The sequence below is a fragment of the Dermacentor silvarum genome, chromosome 3 (assembly GCF_013339745.2).
Source record: "Dermacentor silvarum isolate Dsil-2018 chromosome 3, BIME_Dsil_1.4, whole genome shotgun sequence".
Classification (NCBI taxonomy): domain Eukaryota; kingdom Metazoa; phylum Arthropoda; class Arachnida; order Ixodida; family Ixodidae; genus Dermacentor; species Dermacentor silvarum.
In genome coordinates this window covers 54255059-54272035 of record NC_051156.1, presented here as the reverse complement: position 1 = coordinate 54272035, position 16977 = coordinate 54255059, and the positions used below count along the sequence as shown (strand labels likewise).

The 16977-nt window shown below is 47.0% G+C and overlaps 12 non-coding genes across 12 annotated transcripts; all 12 read right to left on the bottom strand.

The window, feature by feature from the left end:
* Positions 1-641: 641 nt before the first annotated feature.
* On the bottom strand, positions 642-733 carry Trnai-uau (transfer RNA isoleucine (anticodon UAU)). The gene is given in 2 exon segments: positions 642-677; positions 696-733. It is a non-coding gene; the product is annotated as a tRNA-Ile (tRNA).
* Positions 734-842: 109 nt separating this feature from the next.
* Trnai-uau (transfer RNA isoleucine (anticodon UAU)) lies at positions 843-934 on the bottom strand. Its single transcript is given in 2 exon segments — positions 843-878; positions 897-934. It is a non-coding gene; the product is annotated as a tRNA-Ile (tRNA).
* Positions 935-4089: 3155 nt separating this feature from the next.
* Positions 4090-4181, bottom strand: Trnai-uau (transfer RNA isoleucine (anticodon UAU)). The gene is given in 2 exon segments: positions 4090-4125; positions 4144-4181. It is a non-coding gene; the product is annotated as a tRNA-Ile (tRNA).
* A 109-nt stretch (positions 4182-4290) lies between these two features.
* On the bottom strand, positions 4291-4382 carry Trnai-uau (transfer RNA isoleucine (anticodon UAU)). Its single transcript is given in 2 exon segments — positions 4291-4326; positions 4345-4382. It is a non-coding gene; the product is annotated as a tRNA-Ile (tRNA).
* A 109-nt stretch (positions 4383-4491) lies between these two features.
* On the bottom strand, positions 4492-4583 carry Trnai-uau (transfer RNA isoleucine (anticodon UAU)). The gene is given in 2 exon segments: positions 4492-4527; positions 4546-4583. It is a non-coding gene; the product is annotated as a tRNA-Ile (tRNA).
* A 109-nt stretch (positions 4584-4692) lies between these two features.
* On the bottom strand, positions 4693-4784 carry Trnai-uau (transfer RNA isoleucine (anticodon UAU)). Its single transcript is given in 2 exon segments — positions 4693-4728; positions 4747-4784. It is a non-coding gene; the product is annotated as a tRNA-Ile (tRNA).
* A 109-nt stretch (positions 4785-4893) lies between these two features.
* Positions 4894-4985, bottom strand: Trnai-uau (transfer RNA isoleucine (anticodon UAU)). Its single transcript is given in 2 exon segments — positions 4894-4929; positions 4948-4985. It is a non-coding gene; the product is annotated as a tRNA-Ile (tRNA).
* Positions 4986-5094: 109 nt separating this feature from the next.
* Trnai-uau (transfer RNA isoleucine (anticodon UAU)) lies at positions 5095-5186 on the bottom strand. Its single transcript is given in 2 exon segments — positions 5095-5130; positions 5149-5186. It is a non-coding gene; the product is annotated as a tRNA-Ile (tRNA).
* Positions 5187-10260: 5074 nt separating this feature from the next.
* Trnai-uau (transfer RNA isoleucine (anticodon UAU)) lies at positions 10261-10352 on the bottom strand. The gene is given in 2 exon segments: positions 10261-10296; positions 10315-10352. It is a non-coding gene; the product is annotated as a tRNA-Ile (tRNA).
* A 109-nt stretch (positions 10353-10461) lies between these two features.
* Positions 10462-10553, bottom strand: Trnai-uau (transfer RNA isoleucine (anticodon UAU)). The gene is given in 2 exon segments: positions 10462-10497; positions 10516-10553. It is a non-coding gene; the product is annotated as a tRNA-Ile (tRNA).
* A 109-nt stretch (positions 10554-10662) lies between these two features.
* Positions 10663-10748, bottom strand: Trnai-uau (transfer RNA isoleucine (anticodon UAU)). Its single transcript is given in 2 exon segments — positions 10663-10698; positions 10711-10748. It is a non-coding gene; the product is annotated as a tRNA-Ile (tRNA).
* Positions 10749-15848: 5100 nt separating this feature from the next.
* Trnai-uau (transfer RNA isoleucine (anticodon UAU)) lies at positions 15849-15940 on the bottom strand. The gene is given in 2 exon segments: positions 15849-15884; positions 15903-15940. It is a non-coding gene; the product is annotated as a tRNA-Ile (tRNA).
* Between the last annotated feature and the right edge of the window lie 1037 nt (positions 15941-16977).

Sequence of the window (16977 nt, the reverse complement as noted above, 5' to 3'; positions counted from 1 at the left end):
GTCAGCCACGCCATGCACCCGCCACCGGTCGCGGGCGACGTCCGTGACCTTTCCAAACGGCGCGAAGGCAAGACGCACGTCCTCGTCAGGAACGGTGTGCAGCAGCCAATGCACTTTTAGGCGTACATCCTGGTTGGCGGGGTCAATGACGAGGCATCGGCCCTTCTTGACCTGTAGCTCACCAACACTGACGATCTTCTTCACAGCTTCGTTGTCTTTGAAGGTCACGGCCCAAACATGGCTCATACGGTAGGCCCCGAGAGCCACCACTTCCGGCAGGAGCGATAACGGGGCGAGCGCATCGCGGAAATCTTCCACCCGGTATGGGCGGGCCCTGATATCACAATGTAAAAAAACTGTGTTCACAACAAAACGCCCTGTTGGCAAACTCGGCAAAACAACTTGGTACTCGTTGTCCGCAACGACACTCCTGTTACCGCGGCCGCTCTGGGCCGCTGAAGCCGCTCCTACGGAGCCCGTCATGATGCGTCCGTCACGCTCGGTGGCCGGAAGCAGAATCCGCCACTGGGGAATGTGTTCTGGAGATAACCTAAAATTGCTCATATCGCAAACCAAAGGAGGAATAAATTAGTGGTCTGCATGCTGGCCTTATTTCACAAATGGCGTTGGTAAAAAAATTGTTCCCCAGGTGAGGCTCGAACTCACAACCCCGGCATGGCTCACAAGCACTGTCGTATAAGTACCGTGCGCTAACCAATTGCGCCACTGGGGAATGAGTTCTGGAGATAACCTAAAATTGCTCATATCGCAAACCAAAGGAGGAATAAATTAGTGGTCTGCATGCTGGCCTTATTGCACAAATGGCGTTGGTAAAAAAATTGTTCTCCAGGTGAGGCTCGAACTCACAACCCCGGCATAGCTCACAAGCACTGTCGTATAAGTACCGTGCGCTAACCAATTGCGCCACTGGGGAATTTTTTTTCTTTATTACCTGTTACATAACAACATATATACAACCAACAGGAATTCACCGCCTCGAATTCAAAACAGAAAAAGACAGTACAGTTCTAGGTGCAAGTGTACCTTGTCAGTAAATGTTTAAAACAGCTTAATGGCTGCAAGCTGTTCAAAGGTTGGTAACCACTCAGGTGGTTCACTGAGTACTTTGTAGACTTCGCGAATAAACAAGATGTTTTCTATAAAGTATTCTCTTGCCCGTTTTGCGCGTACATCTTCATTCCGCACCGCCATTCGTGTTTTCCACACGCTGTGCATGCAGAGTACCATCACCATGTCACATGGCACGCCTTCTGTCTCATCAAAAGGTAAAAACCGGATTCCAAAGGGTGTTAATGGGAATTCTTTGTTAATGGTCCTTTGTAGAATATCCCAAAGGAAGACTGAATCCCAGCACTCCAGAAAAATGTGCTCAATTGTTTCCCGTTTCTTGCAGATGTGGCAATTAACACTCCAGGGTACAAAGATCCCTTTCTCCTGCAGCCATGGCTTGACAGGAAGCGTGCCAGTGTGTAGCATAAAGAAAAAGGTTTTTGTCGTTGGTCTTACTGGCATTCCTTTAACACGCTTCAACACGTTCTGCTCTCGCCCCAGTGCATATATTGCACGGTATATTGGCACGGGACACATTATATTTATTAAATCCTTATATAATCGCTTTCTTGCGACAGTACTAAGGTTATCCATAGAAAAGTGTGCTTTTAAAAAACGGAAAGCACTTATCACTTCGAACAAAAAACCTCGGACAACTACTTTCCTTCTAGCACATGACGTCACTACATACTCTGGCAGTGCGTCACCTAATCGCGTCTGGATAACGCACCGCAAAAAACAATTGCTTTCATCTCGCAAGAATATGAATCGCGACACTATCTGTTTCAAAAACAAATGCGATAACCCCAAACCTCCTTTCTGCACTGAATGAAACAGATTCAAACGACTCGTGCGCTCCCATCCGGACCCCCACACGAACAAAGCAAACACCTTGTGCAACTTCTGTACACACACTCGCGACATACATAAAAATTGTAACATGTAATACACTTTGGCTACAAGAAACACATTGCACACCGTGGCTCTCGCGAATATTGACAGATTCTTGCCACCCCACTTCGTTGTTTGTGCTTTAAGCCGCTCGGTTTGCTCGGTCCATTGCGTGGTAGTATCGCGATAGTATTCTAAAGGAACACCAAGATAACTGGCTGGCGTATCAGTGAACGGTATCGTTTCGACCATTGCAGGCCGGTTATCCCATTCACCATGCCAAAAGCCTAAGCTTTTTTGCCAACTTATGGCACTCCCGGTGAGAGCGCAAAACCTTCTTGCATCCTTGACTGCTTCCCGAATGCTCTCTTGATCAATGCAAAAAAGCGCGATGTCATCTGCGTAAGCTAATATTTTTACCTCTTGCGTTAAGAGACGGTAGCCGCGAATATTTTTGTTTTCCCGTACTTTCAGACAGAAAGGTTCAAGAAAAATGGCAAAAAGTAAAGGGGACAAAGGGCACCCCTGGCGCACACTGGATAACACTGGTATATTTTCACTAATTCTTTTGTTGATTACCAGGTGAGCTGAACACTTCTCATAGGCCATGGCTACTCCGTCCTGAATCACTTTTCCTACATTGATGTGTTCTAACACTGCAAGGAGTATGCTGTGAGCGACCCTGTCGAAAGCTTTTTCTAGGTCTAATTGAACCATTGCTACACGTTCGAGGTTTGCGTCGCAACACTCCAATATACTCCTAGCGACGTGAATATTCGACATTATTGTCCTTTTTCTGATACCACATGTTTGGTGAGGACCTACTATTAACTTGATAACTGTCTGCAGTCTTTTTCCAAGCACTTTCATGTAGATCTTGTAATCCACGTTCGTGAGGCTTATAGGCCTGTATCCATTAACGAATTGCAGCTTTACCGCTTCATTGGATTTCGGTATAAGTACGACGTGACTTTTCCTGAATGATGGCGGCAAGTGCTTAGTTTCATGAGCTTCCGCAACAACACGGTAAAGTAACTCAGCTAGTTCCACCTTGAAAGTTTTATAGAATGAAGCTCCTAGGCCGTCAGGTCCAGGCGCTTTTCCTTTACCCAAGTCTTCAATGGCTTCTTTAATTTCTTTAGCCGTGATAGGGCTCTCGAGTCCCTCTTTAATTTCATCTTCTAGTTTCGGCAGAAGCGTTAGAAAAGTGTTAACAAACTCTACCGTAACGGGCACCTGCCTACCCAGCAAAGCTCGGTAGTGTTTAACGAAAGCTTTCTCAATGACTTCTTGGTCTTTAGACATTGCGTCGTTAAACCATATTTCTTTAATTATGTTCTTAGAAGCGTAACTCTTTTCGTCACTGAGCGCCCGCTTAGTTGGCGTTTCTCCGAGCCACAGTCGATCGGCTCGTGCTCTTATCGCAGCCCCTTGATAAGTTTCGGCGTCCAACGTTTCAAGTTCGCATTTAATTTCTCGTATCTGCTTAGAAAAAAATCCCGGCGCTGTGCACTCCGCATTTAGAAAGTAATCCAGCATGTTTTGTAGTTCTTTCTCTCTTTGTTTTGCTTTATGACGTATCACGCAAGCCCTCTCGATTGCACTCATTTTCACATCAATTTTGAACTGCTCCCATAGCTCAGCATAGTTTGATGTGACATCCATTTGCATCCCATCAATTTTTTCCTTTACAGTTTTTACGAAACATTCATCACTTAAGATTGTGTCATTCATTTTCCACAGTTCCCAGTTAAAGTTAGACCCTTTAAGCTTCTCGCCCACTGTACAGGTTACCAGGCTGTGGTCACTGAAGCTCACATGCTTTACTGTGTAGCTAGTGACTGTGCGCGCGAGGCTTGCTGATACGTATAGATGGTCTAGTCGAGCGTGACTCTCACCTTGAAAGTGAGTAAAAAGAACACTGTTTCCGCTTAAAACGCTTCCCACGTCTACTAAATCATAGCCTGCAATGATTGCGTTGAGTTGTTGTGCATTTTATCGCGTCGCGCCACTGGGGAATGAGTTCTGGAGATAACCTAAAATTGCTCATATCGCAAACCAAAGGAGGAATAAATTAGTGGTCTGCATGCTGGCCTTATTTCACAAATGGCGTTGGTAAAAAAATTGTTCCCCAGGTGAGGCTCGAACTCACAACCCCGGCATGGCTCACAAGCACTGTCGTATAAGTACCGTGCGCTAACCAATTGCGCCACTGGGGAATGAGTTCTGGAGATAACCTAAAATTGCTCATATCGCAAACCAAAGGAGGAATAAATTAGTGGTCTGCATGCTGGCCTTATTTCACAAATGGCGTTGGTAAAAAAATTGTTCCCCAGGTGAGGCTCGAACTCACAACCCCGGCATGGCTCACAAGCACTGTCGTATAAGTACCGTGCGCTAACCAATTGCGCCACTGGGGAATGAGTTCTGGAGATAACCTAAAATTGCTCATATCGCAAACCAAAGGAGGAATAAATTAGTGGTCTGCATGCTGGCCTTATTTCACAAATGGCGTTGGTAAAAAAATTGTTCCCCAGGTGAGGCTCGAACTCACAACCCCGGCATGGCTCACAAGCACTGTCGTATAAGTACCGTGCGCTAACCAATTGCGCCACTGGGGAATGAGTTCTGGAGATAACCTAAAATTGCTCATATCGCAAACCAAAGGAGGAATAAATTAGTGGTCTGCATGCTGGCCTTATTTCACAAATGGCGTTGGTAAAAAAATTGTTCCCCAGGTGAGGCTCGAACTCACAACCCCGGCATGGCTCACAAGCACTGTCGTATAAGTACCGTGCGCTAACCAATTGCGCCACTGGGGAATGAGTTCTGGAGATAACCTAAAATTGCTCATATCGCAAACCAAAGGAGGAATAAATTAGTGGTCTGCATGCTGGCCTTATTTCACAAATGGCGTTGGTAAAAAAATTGTTCCCCAGGTGAGGCTCGAACTCACAACCCCGGCATGGCTCACAAGCACTGTCGTATAAGTACCGTGCGCTAACCAATTGCGCCACTGGGGAATGAGTTCTGGAGATAACCTAAAATTGCTCATATCGCACACCAAAGGAGGAATAAATTAGTGGTCTGCATGCTGGCCTTATTTCACAAATGGCGTTGGTAAAAAAGGTGTTCCCCAGGTGAGGCTCGAACTCACAACCCCGGCATGGCTCACAAGCACTGTCGTATAAGTACCGTGCGCTAACCAATTGCGCCACTGGGGAATGTTTTTTTTTCTTTATTGCCGTCGTCGACGTACAAAATCAAATGTTACAAATGATAAAACGTGCCAGCCACACTTTGGCCAACACAGCACTAAAATCTTTTCAGTGACACCAGTTCATCCAATACAGACATCCATTGTGGTGGATCAGGCAGTACTTTGTATGCGTCTCTCACGTAAACAACACTCTCAATGAAGTGTTCTCGCACCGGTTTCACAACGATGTCTGCATGTTCAAATTGCATGCGAGTTTTCCACATCGCGTGGAGGCCCAGGACCATAATGAGGTCATACGGTACTTCCTCTGAGGTATCTATTGGCAAGAAGCGTATTCCATACGGGTCCAGGGGTAACTGCTTCTTCAGCGTTCTCTGCAGAACGTCCCAGTGAAAGATCGGGTCGCAGCAATCTAGGAAAACATGTTCTATTGTTTCTGTTTTTTTACATAAAAAGCAGTCCGTTGTCCAGGGGATGAAAATACCCTTGCTATGAAGCCAGGTCTTAACGGGAAGTGTGTTTGTATTTAATTTGAAAAAGAAAGACTTAGTTGATGGCCTTACTGGCATTTTCTTGACTCTTTTTAGAACGTCCTGTCCGGGGCCTCCACGGTGTGGCGAACGGTACAAAGGTACAGGTAGCATCGTGTCCACAAGATCTCTGTACAATTGTTTTTTGTAACGATGGACAGATACTGCAGCGAAAAACGCACATTCAACATCCTATGCGCCAGCACCACTTCACGCAGGTACCCAGTCACGGTTCCCGGCATGTTCTGAGCCGACGAAACAACAAATCCTGGAAGAAGTCTACTCAGCCGTACTTGAATTAGTGTTCGAAGAAATGGATCATTTTGATCCCGCAGAAACACAAAGCGTGACACAAGTTGTCGCAAAAACAAGTGAACCAGACCAAGCCCACCTTTCTTGACCGGGAAAAACAAATTTGTTCGACTCGTCCTCTCCCAGGTAGAGGCCCAAATGAAAGTGGCGAAAATGCGGTGAATTTTTTGTACGCTTACCCGCGCAGCACACAACACATTCATAACATACCATATCTTGGAAACTAAAAAAAGGTTGCAAACAGTGGCTCTAGAAAACATTGACAATTGCTTGCCTCTCCAACCGTCAGCCTTTTCCTTTGCTGTCGAAACTTGGTCGAGCCAGTACTGTTCGGGCTCACGGTAACTTCCGAGAGGCACCCCCAGGTACTGTGTAGGTAACCTTGACCAATTCATTCGAGAAAAGGTCTCCGGCTTGTCTTCCCAACTCCCATGCCAGAAGCCATAACTTTTATCCCAGTTTATCTGGGCTCCAGTTGAATTGCAAAACTTTTCGACAACAGCAGTTGCCTCTATAATGCTCGCTTTATCAGTGCAGAAAATCGCGATGTCGTCTGCATACACCAATATTTTAACGTGTGCTGCCTGTAGTCGATAGCCTGTTATGCGTTCGTTGTTTTTAATGGCCAAGCAGAGTGGCTCGAGATAAGCAACAAAGAGAAGGGGCGAAAGCGGGCATCCTTGACGCACCGACGAGAGCACACGAAAGCTATCGTTGAGCTCCCCATTAACAATAATTCGCGTTGAGCAGTTCTTGTACGCCATCGTGACACCTTCCGTTATCACACTGCCAACATTCGTGTGTTCAAGTATGTATAGTAGAGCCTTGTGCGAGACGAGGTCGAAGGCTTTTGCCAAATCGATCTGCATCATCGCGACGTAATCGCCAATCGCATCGCAACACTCTAGCACACTTCGAGCCACGTGTACATTTGTTGTAATACTGCGCCCCTTAATGCCACAAGTCTGGTGCGGCCCTACCACTGTTTTGATGACACTTTGCAGTCGTTTTGCTAAAACTTTCGTGAATATTTTATAGTCAACGTTGGCTAGAGTTATCGGGCGATATGAGCCAGGCAACAAGCGTTTCTTTTCATCATCACTCTTCGGGATTAGCACAATATGCGAGGTTGTGAAGGACAAGGGCAATCTTTTTCGGTCATACGCTTCGCTGATAACTAGATGGAGGACATGAGCCAGCGCTGACTTAAACGTTTTATAGAAAATAGCCCCTAAGCCATCAGGCCCAGGTGCTTTACCGGGCGCCAACTCGTCTATTGCGCACTCTATCTCACTCAGGGTAATGGGATGTTCTAGCCGTGCCTTAACTTCTTCATCGAGCTTTGGCATCAATGAAAGGAATTCCGTCTGGTAGCCATCTTTAGGTTCACGTGGTTGACCTAAGAAGGCTTTGAAGTGATCGACGATCCCTTGTTTGATGTCGTTTTTGTCGGACGTGATATCATTGCCTTTAGCTAGCTGGCGGATTTCCTTCCGACATGCGTACCTTTTCTCGTCTGAGAGAGCTCGTTTTGTTGGCGCTTCTCCCGCCCACAGCTTCTCAGACCTTGATCGCACAACGGCGGCTTTGTATTTCTCAGAGTCTATCCTTTCGAGTTCGGCTTTCACTTCCTTTATTTCGTTAACATACACACCAGGCTGGACACTTTCCATGCAGATGAAAATTTGCAGTTGCTGGCGAAGGTTCGTTTCTGCCTTTTTCAGGTTATGCCGAAGGACACTGCTTCTTTCAATAGCCATTGTTTTTACTTTCTGTTTAAATTCTTCCCATTTAATGGCGAAGCTTGCTAATTCGACTGAAATCAGGTTTTCTAGTTCCTTCGCAACGGCACCAACGAAAGCATCGTCATCCAGCAACTGCGCGTTCAATTTCCAGAGGTCCCAGTTAAAGGTGTGTTTGATCTGTCTTTTCCCGAAAGTGGCAGTTACCAAGCAGTGATCGCTATATGCAATGGGTTGCACATCATATTCACTACACAAGGGCACCAATTCGGCTGACACATATAATTTATCTAGCCGAGCGTGGCTATCACGCTGGAAGTGCGTAAACTGCGGGTGGGTACCGCTGGCGAAGACACTACCGATATCTTCCAAGTCGTAATCGTGCACCAGCGCATTTAGCAATACAGCACTCTTATCGCGAACGCGTGAAACTTTTGCGCGATCGTCAACAGTGCACACACAGTTAAAATCCCCCAGCAGTATGACCACCTTGTGGCAGTTTACGTACGCTTCAAGTCGCTCAAAGAAGATTCGCCGGTCTGTTTCAATATTCGGCGCGTAGATACAAATGACTCGGAAATCCATATCGCAATAACAAAAATCAGCCACTAAAAGGCGACCTGTTTCACACGAAAACACTGACTTCACACAAATGCCAAAGTTTCTTCGAATGAATATAGCGCAACCACCTGATCCACCAACAGCGTGAGAAACACACACGTCGAAGTGCGCACGAAAATTGGACACCATTCTGTCGGTTAGCTCTTGGCTCTCTATTTTGGTTTCTTGGATTCCCACAAGATGCAAGTCATTATCTAAGAGTAGGCGACTTAGCTGACATTGCCGCCTTCTTGCACCGAGCCCTCGTACATTTAACGTGGCTACACGTAGCGCTCCTTCGATATTAGCTGCCATGGCTACACGGTAAAATGGTGCCCGTCACAGTTACGCAGGGACGAGTGTTGATAATGACGCGCCGATAACCGCGTTGAGTGCCACAAATGGGAACACAACCCGACCTCTCGAAAACAACACTGACATGCAACTCGGGCCCTCCTTCCTGACACATATCCAAGAGAATAGCGCTCAGGGTGACGGCCATTGCACTCACGAACCCCCCAACCCGCCTCAAGCAAAACACAGTACAGAACTACGGAGGCAGTTTACCCGCCTGCCGTGGATCGGCCGTAATGTTCGGCCGCAGCTTCAAGGTTGGTCTCCTCATACCTGGCGCTTTGGGCGGTGGCTCGTCTCCGCCGCTGCTGTCCTGCGTCGTAGCCAGGCTATTGGTCTGGTCGCGCGGACGTTTCCCCGCCTGCAAGTTGGCAAGCCCGGTATGGGTGTCCATGTCTTCATGTTCAGGGGGGGTGGAGGCCGCTCGCGGGTCAGGTGGGCTCTCTTCCTCACGGTTCGGCATGGCTACAGTGCCCTCCACTTGCTCTTGCTGTTCAGTGTCGACGGCTTCATCGACATGTTGCCCCTGTTTCTGAGGTCGTGCCTCCGACTCTGCCACCTCGCCAGCTGCTTCCTTAGCCGTGGTCGATGTGTCTTCCATATCCGCCTCGTCCATGAGTAGGGCGGAGTTGTCGTCGTTGCTCACGGGTCCGGTCACGCTAGCGTACGTCCGCTCGCACTGACTCTTTTCGTGACCGAAGCGTCGGCAGGCACCACACCGCGGAATGCGGCAGTCGCGACGAATATGGCCCGTCCCGCGGCAGCGTAGGCAGAGAGGGGCCCTGCCCGGCACAACCACAAGAGCCAGCTCGCCGGAGACGCTCACCTGGTGTGGCAGGTCGTCAAGCATTACGCCCGGCTTCAACTTCAGCGTAACCAGTCTTGTGGTAGAGTTCTTGTCAGCCACGCCATGCACCCGCCACCGGTCGCGGGCGACGTCCGTGACCTTTCCAAACGGCGCGAAGGCAAGACGCACGTCCTCGTCTGGAACGGTGTGCAGCAGCCAATGCACTTTTAAGCGTAAATCCTGGTTGGCGGGGTCAATGACGAGGCATCGGCCCTTCTTGACCTGTAGCTCACCAACACTGACGATCTTCTTCACAGCTTCGTTGTCTTTGAAGGTCACGGCCCAAACATGGCTCATACGGTAGGCCCCGAGAGCCACCACTTCCGGCAGGAGCGATAACGGGGCGAGCGCATCGCGGAAATCTTCCACCCGGTATGGGCGGGCCCTGATGTCACAATGTAAAAAAAACGGTGTTCACAACAAAACGCCCTGTTGGCAAACTCGGCAAAACAACTTGGTACTCGTTGTCCGCAACGACACTCCTGTTACCGCGGCCGCTCTGGGCCGCTGAAGCCGCTCCTACGGAGCCCGTCATCATGCGTCCGTCACGCTCGGTGGCCGGAAGCAGAATCCGCCACTGGGGAATGAGTTCTGGAGATAACCTAAAATTGCTCATATCGCAAACCAAAGGAGGAATAAATTAGTGGTCTGCATGCTGGCCTTATTTCACAAATGGGGTTGGTAAAAAAATTGTTCCCCAGGTGAGGCTCGAACTCACAACCCCGGCATGGCTCACAAGCACTGTCGTATAAGTACCGTGCGCTAACCAATTGCGCCACTGGGGAATGAGTTCTGGAGATAACCTAAAATTGCTCATATCGCAAACCAAAGGAGGAATAAATTAGTGGTCTGCATGCTGGCCTTATTTCACAAATGGGGTTGGTAAAAAAATTGTTCCCCAGGTGAGGCTCGAACTCACAACCCCGGCATGGCTCACAAGCACTGTCGTATAAGTACCGTGCGCTAACCAATTGCGCCACTGGGGAATGAGTTCTGGAGATAACCTAAAATTGCTCATATCGCAAACCAAAGGAGGAATAAATTAGTGGTCTGCATGCTGGCCTTATTTCACAAATGGCGTTGGTAAAAAAATTGTTGCCCAGGTGAGGCTCGAACTCACAACCCCGGCATGGCTCACTGTCGTATAAGTACCGTGCGCTAACCAATTGCGCCACTGGGGATTTTTTTTCTTTATTTCCGGATTTCGTCAAGTACACATCACACAAGAATTAATATCTCTGAATTCAACATAACAAGACAAATCTCTACACCTACTAAAAACCGGACTGACAGCATGTCCCGTGTAGCTTGGTTAGTAAGGATTAATCTCCAATAATTTTTCAATTATATGCAACCATTCAGGTGGCTCGTTAAAAGCCTTGAACACATCTCTAACATATGTAATAGTTTCAGCAAAATATATCTTCGCTGGCTTGGGATCAACATGTTCGTGTCTAATATCCATTCTTGTTTTCCAGACACTATGCATGGTAACCAGCATCATCATATCACATGGCACGCCTCCTGTTTGTTCAAAAGGCAAGAACCGAATTCCGAATGGCGTGAGCGGGAAATCCTTTTTAAAAGTCCTCTGTAAGACGTCCCACAAGAAAATTGAATCCGAGCAATCTAAGAAAATGTGTTCAATTGTTTCTGGCCTATTGCATATCATACAATTTACACCCCAAGGTAGATAAATACCATTTTTCTTTTAACCATGGTTTAACAGGGAGCGTGCCACTGTGCAGCAGAAAGAAAACTGTTTTAGTTGATGCTCTGATAGGCATTTTCTTTACACGTTTCAGTACATCGCGTTCGGGTCCTAATGCATACTTTGCCCGATACAAAGGGACAGGGCATAACACGTCAACTAAATCCTTATACAGTTGTTCTTTGGTTACTAATGACAAATAATCGAGCGAAAAATGCACTTTGAGAAAGCGAACAGCATGAACAACTTCTTTCAAGAATCCTTTCGCCGCTACATGCGGTGCGTGAAAGGACGACGCAATGTACTCCGGCAGCGCATCCCGCAGGCGCACTTGCATGACTGTACTACGTAGAAAACCATCACTTTGATCACGCAAGAAAAAATATCGTGAAACAATCTGCTTAAGGAACAAGTGCGAAAGGCCAAGCCCGCCCTTCTCAACAAAGTGAAACAGATTTATCCTGCCAGTCCGCTCCCAAGTGGATCTCCAGATAGAGATAGCAAAAACTCGGTGAATCTTTTGGACGCACATTCTCGACATGCATTGCACTTGTAGCATATAAAGAATTTTGGCCACTAGAAACACATTGCAAACTGTTGCGCGTGCAAATATCGACAGGTCGCATCCACCCCATTTTGTTGTTTGTGTCTTAATGTGTTCCATTTGGTCAGTCCACTGTTCGGCATTTTCGTTATAGCATCCTAATGGGATGCCCAGGTACTTGGACGGAGAAGTGCTAAAGTTGATCCCTTCAATTTGGTCTGGTCTGGATTCCCAAGCCCCGTGCCAAAATCCTAGACACTTTTGCCAACTAATGGCGCTTCCAGTGAGTCTACAGAAGGCTCTTGCATCACTGACCGCCTCTTTTATGCTCTCTTTATTTTCACAAAAAATCGCGATGTCATCTGCATATGCCAAAACCTTCATTTCTTGCGATAAAAACTGATATCCGGTTATTTTTTTATTGTTCTGCACTCTTAAACAAAATGGCTCTAAATAAATAGCAAACAATAAGGCTGAGGCGGGGCATCCTTGACGGACACTAGAACGTACGGTTATGTCTTCGCTGAGTTTTTTGTTAATTACAAGTTTAGTCTGACAATTATCATATGCCATTTTCACACCGTCGCTTATTACCGCGCCTACATTGACATAATCCAGCAGTGCAAAAAGTATGCTATGACACACCCTGTCAAATGCTATTTCCAAATCTAATTGAATCATGGCTATATGGCCACCTAACATTTCACAGCACTCTAAAACTGTTCTTGCAGTATGAATATTGTTAAAGATACTTCTTCCTCTTATTCCGCACGTTTGGTGCGCACCAACAATACCGGTAATTACTGTTTGAAGTCTTGTTGCAATGACGTTCATATACACTTTATAGTCGACATTTGTCAGACTTATGGGCCTGTAATTTTCCACCGACTGCAATCTCTCAGGGTCTTCAGTTTTCGGTATAAGTATACTATGGCTTTTCCTAAAAGATATGGGCACTTGTTTAACGTCATAGGCCTGTGTTATGGTACGATGAAGCATTTCTGACATTTTTGCCTTGAAAAACTTATAAAAGGCTGCCCCGATGCCGTCTGGTCCAGGTGTCTTGCCGTTACTAAGCTCATCAATCGCTTGCTGAACTTCCTTTATTGTGATGAATCTTTCAAGATCGCTTTTAACGTCCTCGTCTAGTTTGGGCATAAGCGCCAGAAACTCTTTTACAAACGGATCTAGCATTTCAACTTCGTTGCCCAACAATCTTCGGTACCGTTCAAGAAAAGCCATTTCGATAACCTTCTGGTCTGACGAAACCATGTCCTGATATCTTATTTCTTTAATCACGTTTTTTGTGGCATACCTCTTTCTTGAGCGAGCGCGCGTTTGGTGGGTGCTTTGCCCACCAAGAACCTTTCCGCACGTGCCCTTACCACGGCGCCTTTTTATCTTTCCTCCGCAATGCATTCCATCTGTCTTTTCACTTCTTTAATTTCTTTTCTAAACAATCCGCGTATCGTGCTATCTGCTTTTAAAAGATAATCAAGTGTGGCTTGTAGCTCGTTTTCTTTTTGTCTTTCTTTGTACCGTATGACGCTTGACCTCTCAATTGCACACATTTTAACTTCACTTTTAAAATTCTCCCAAACCGCGCTAAAACATGTATCAATAAGCAAAGCCTCTTGACACTTTTGACCCACCAGTTTAACAAATGTTTCGTCTTTCAAAAGGTTTTCATTTAATTTCCATAGATCACAGTTAAATGCAGCTGTTGTTCTTTTATTTCCTATTTGGAACATTACAAGAACATGGTCACTGAAGCTAACATGTTTAACTATGTAGTTGCGACACAATGCCAAAATACTACCGGAAATGTACGCACGGTCTAATCTAGCGTGGCTTTGAAGCTGAAAGTGCGTAAACTGCTACATGATTCCCACGAAGAGCATCAACGTCTACAAGGTCACAGTTTTCTGTTAAAGCACGAAGCTGTAGTGCACTTTTATCACGAACGGGATTATTATTAGCCGTGTCTTCGGACATGCAAACGCAGTTAAAATGTCCTAGTAACATTACAATTCTATCATACTCTAAGAAAGTACCTACGTAATCAAAAAAGCATTTTCTGTCGGAGCAGGTATTAGGTGCGTATACGCAAATAATTCGCCATTTTTTACCATGCAAAGCAAGATCACAAAGTGCTAATCTGCCGTCTTGTGAAGTTGTAACACTTTCTTCAATAATACCAATTGACCTTTTTAAAAAGATAACACATCCCCCAGATTTTCCAACGGCAAGGCACACGCAGACATTAAAGTTTGCTTTATAATTATCAATCATGCGGTCAGTCTGCTCCTCGCTCTCAATTTTTGATTCTTGTAGCGCTAAGATGTCCAAGTCATTTTCAGTTAACAGCCGTTTTAACTGGACTTGTCTCTTTCTTGCCGTCAATCCTCTTACGTTAAGCGTACCTATCCGAAACGCTGATGCTGTTCTAGAAAACACTGAAAGCGATGATTCAAGCCGACCGCACTGCGATTGGTTCATAATTCCCGGACTCAGACTTACAGTCTCTCGCCGCCCTACAAGAAGTGGCCTCGCTGTTTGAGGCGAGGTGGAAGCGTCTTCCTTAGCGTCACACATTGGCGACACTCGCTGCTTGTCCGTCCGTTGTTCAGCCTCTTAGTCGTATTCCGGACAGCAGCCCCGCTAACGCGGAGGCACTGTCGGTGCCGCTCTTTTGTCTGGCGGCACGTTGGGTTTCACTTTAAACGAACTTCTTCTGACGACTGCCGTCTTCGGGAGTGGCTCACCAGCAGAGGCTTCGTCGCTGTTGCCGATGTCTTCAGACCCTTCACGCGGCCTCTTTGAGATCGCAGAAGTGGCGCTTTTCCCTCCGTCTTTGTCAGCTTCTTCCTTGTTAGGCTCGACCTCATAGGTCTCCATCGCGGTCGCAGGAGCACTTGTGTTTCCAACGGCTTTGTCGTCTTCTTTTGGCTCTTGTAGGTCACTGACCTTACCGTCCTCACTGTCTTTCGTTGCTCCAGCTTTTTCAGACGACGGTTCCGCTGATGGCTGGCTTCCAGAACTTGATGGAACCCCGCCCCCACTGGTGGTTTCCTCCGCGTCGGCCTGGTCCATGAGGTGCTCATTCACGGTGTCATTTCTGCCAGCCCCTGTTACGTTGGCGTAACTACGCACGCACTGGGTCTCGTCGTGGCCGTAACGACGACAGAGCCCGCAGCGTGGAACTCGGCACTCGCGCCGTATGTGGCCGGTGCCGTGGCACCGGAGGCAGAGCGGCGGTCTGCCTGGTACGTGCACTAGTGCATGGTCCTCACCGACGCGGAGCTGATGTGGTAGGTCTTCCACAGTATAGCCAGCCTTCAGGCGCAGAGACACTAGACGCGTGTGCGACCCTTTGTCATTGCAGCCTGCCACACGCCACTTATCCCTCGATATCTCACTAATGGTGCCGTAAGGCGCCAGGGCGGTTCTCACGTCTTCGTCCGGGGTGGTGTGCAGAAGCCAGTACAGCTTCATGCTGATGTCTTGGTTGCAAGGGTCTATCACAACACACCGATGCTCCTTAACGCTGAATGGTGGGGTTGACAAAATCTTCTGCTTGCCTTTTCCGTCCTTGAATGTTATCGCCCAGACGTGGTTCATTTGGTAGGCTTCGAGGGCCACAACTTCTGGCATGAGCTGCAGACGGCCTACAGCATCTCGGAAGTGCTCGACTCGGTAGAGCCTTGCTTTTACATCAGCGTGCAAAAAAAAAAAACAGTAGTCGTTACGGTCGTACCTGAAGGCAACTGCGGTAAAATAATCTGATATTGCTGCGTTGTCATATCATTCAACCTGTTTCCGCGACCCTGCTGGGCCGCTGTAACCGCCCCTGAGGAGCAAGACATTCCGCGTCCGCACCCAACGGTAGCCGGAAGTAGAATCCGTGCCACTGGGGACTGAGTTCTGGAGGTAACCTAAAATAGCTCATATCACGTACCAAAGGAGGAATAAATTATCTGTCGGCATGCTGGCCTTATCTCACGAATGGCGCTGGTAAAAACATTGTTCCCCAGGTGAGGCTCGAACTCACAACCCCGGTATGGCTCACAAGCACTGTCGTATAAGTACCGTGCGCTAACCAATTGCGCCACTGGGGACTGAGTTCTGGAGGTAACCTAAAATAGTTCATATCGCGTACCATAGGAGGAATAAATTAGCTGTCTGCATGCTGGCCTTATGTCACGAATGGCGTGGGTAAAAAAATTGTTCCCCAGGTGAGGCTCGAGCTCACAACCCCAGCATGGCTCACAAGCACTGTCGTATAAGTACCGTGCGCTAACCAATTGCGCCACTTTTTTTTTCTTTATTACCGACTTGGCAAATACACAAAAACAACATGTCAAATAAATACGAGATTAAAATTACCAGTCGTTAAAAGACTGTAGCATCATGTTAAAATGGCTTCAACGAAGCCAAACTGTCCAACACTTGAAGCCATTCCGGTGGGTCACTTTGCATTTTCAACACTTCCCGTGTGTAAACAACATTTTCAACAAAATAGTATCTGGCTGACCTCGCATGTACATCAGCATTGTGTACAGCCATTCGAGTTCTCCATACGCTTTGCATACTCAATAACATTAACATGTCCGCCGGCACACCGTCAGGTTCTGCGCATGGCAAGAACCTTATTCCAAAAGCACTAATCGGGAGCTCCTTTTTTAAAGTTCGCTGCAGAATGTCCCAAAGAAAGCGGGCATCGTGACAGTCAAGAAAAATATGTTCAATTGTTTCTTCCTTATTGCATATAAGGCAATTGACGGACCATGGGACAAACAAACCCTTGCTCCTTAGCCATGGCTTAACCGGCAGTGTGTCAGTGTGGAGCTTGAAAAAGAAGGATTTTGTGTTAGCTCTTACAGGCATATTCCTTACTCTTTTGAGAACATCACGTTCAGGCCCTAAGTTGTACATAGAACGATACACTGGCATAGGTACAAAAACGTCAACAAGATCCTTATATAATTTTTTTCGTGACACTTCAAACAAGTACTCCCTAGAAAATCTCGCATTTAGAAGACGAATCGCCGTGATAACTTCACGCAGATAGCCTTTTAGTGCCATCGGTTTGACTGCGTGCGTCGATACAACGAAATCGGGCAAAGCGTCACGTAATCTCACTTGGATCACCGTG